This window comes from Sus scrofa, chromosome X, assembly GCF_000003025.6.
Source record: "Sus scrofa isolate TJ Tabasco breed Duroc chromosome X, Sscrofa11.1, whole genome shotgun sequence".
NCBI lineage: Eukaryota > Metazoa > Chordata > Mammalia > Artiodactyla > Suidae > Sus > Sus scrofa.
In genome coordinates this window covers 4,235,512-4,237,520 of record NC_010461.5, presented here as the reverse complement: position 1 = coordinate 4,237,520, position 2,009 = coordinate 4,235,512, and positions in this window count along the sequence as shown.

Here is a 2,009-nt window from a genome sequence, read left to right as displayed (position 1 = left end):
GGAATTCCCGTCATGGCTCTGTGGTTCATGAACCTGACTAGTCCCCATGATGATAACGGATTTGGTCTCTGGCCTCACTCCGTGGGTGAGGGATTCGGCGTTGCCATGAGCTGTGGTGTAGGTCACAGACGTGGCTTGGATCCAGCGCTGCTGTGACTGTGGCTGTGACTGGTGACTAGAGCTCCGATTTGACCCCTGGCCTGGGAACTTCCATAGGCTGCAGGTGCAGCCCTAAAAAGACAAAAAAAAAAAAAAAAAGTTGAGTAGCTCACAACTCAATGGTACAAGCACTTCCCCTCATAAAACCCATGATGTTCTAATATTAGGACTTGATGCAAAAAAAAAAAAAAAAGAGGAAGAATGGCTTGATGCAACCTCTTCCCGTTTGTAAACCCTGAGAAGACACAGAATCCCACGGCTGAGTGTTAAGATTGTTTCTCACTCCACGGAGGACATTCCTGAGGAAACAGACTTGTCACAAGCTACTGACATAAGAAGGAAAGAATAAAATGACAACGAGCATGATTTTAGTATCACTGAATTGACCTGTGCTCAGATACCTGCAGGTTTGCACTGCTTTTGCACTACCAAGACAACATCAACTCAGTGCAAAAAAGCAACTGTTACTTTAGTATCATTAGCAACACAGTTTCAACCTAACTCCTGAAAAGATGTGAAGACTCCCAGAAGACCAACAAGAATATAATCCGAATTCCGCTTATAATGATAATGAATAATAACCCCCAACTTAATATCCTGGGAGCACCTGGTTCCCACTACTATTTTTGACTATATACTGTGTGCTCCCCCCCCCACCCCTTTTTACAGCCACACCTTGGGCATATGGAAGTTCCCAAGCGAGGGGTTGAATGGGAACGGCAGCTGCAGACCTGACACCACAACCATAGCAACACCAGATCTTAGCTACCTCTGCAACCTACACCGCAGCTTGTGCAATGCTGGATCCTTAACCCACAGAGCAAGGCCAGGAATCCAACCAACATCCTCACAGAGACAAGACTGGGTCCTTAATCACTGGGCCACAACAGGAACTCCTTTCTTTTTAGTTATTTTATTTTTTGTAGGTGTGCCTTTTTTTTTTTTTCTTTTTCCCCTTAAAACTTACTACCTCTTCATTGCCCTAGCATTTAACAGGTTTTTTTTTCTCATTTTTTGGCCACCCCACATCATATGGAATTCCTGGGCCAGGGATCAGATCCCGGCCACAGTCACAACTTAAGCTGTAGCAGTGCCAGATCCTTAACCCACTGTGCCAGGCCAGGAATCGAACCTGTGACCCAGTGCTCCCAAGATGCTGCCAATCCCGTTGCGCCACATTTGACAGATTTTTAAAGGCTCGTTGTTAGATGTTTGCAAAGTTGTCTTGCTGTATGCCTGGTCTCCTACCACATGTGATGACGCATTTGCACACGCAAATTTTTTCTATGGCCCCTTCAGGCCAAGAAGCATCTTGAGAAAGTAGCCCAGTGAGTGCAACATTATTGCAATGAAGGATCATCTTCCCGTCTCCAGAATGAACAGAGTTAAGAGCTTAGGGCTCCTGATTTTCTCACACCAGGACTGATCTTCAGTAGGTGCGAGAGAGAGAAGAATTGCCTGCCTGGCTAAATGGAATTAATTTGGACTCAGAAAAGAGCAGAAAGAACAGGCAGTATTCACACCAATCCATCACCAGATGTCTTCAGGGAGGCCAGCGGTCTAGGAGGACTCTTAGAAGTGAGTTCTAACAATGAATTCGAAGGGAGAGTGAAGAGACGCAGAGAGAAAAGGCAAACTTCTCGTAGCTTCTATGATCTACCTGTCGTGTGCTGACAGGTTAGATGACTCAGAGATTTTTGCTAGTGGCAGTGAATGCTAAAAAGACCCATCCCAGCACGAGGGTGTCATCAGCCTGCACCCTTTGCATTTCCCCCATCTTGACTTCAGAGCATACAGACCCCAAGGAATCACACCAACTTTGAGCATCGTCATGAATGTTAAAGGTTCCA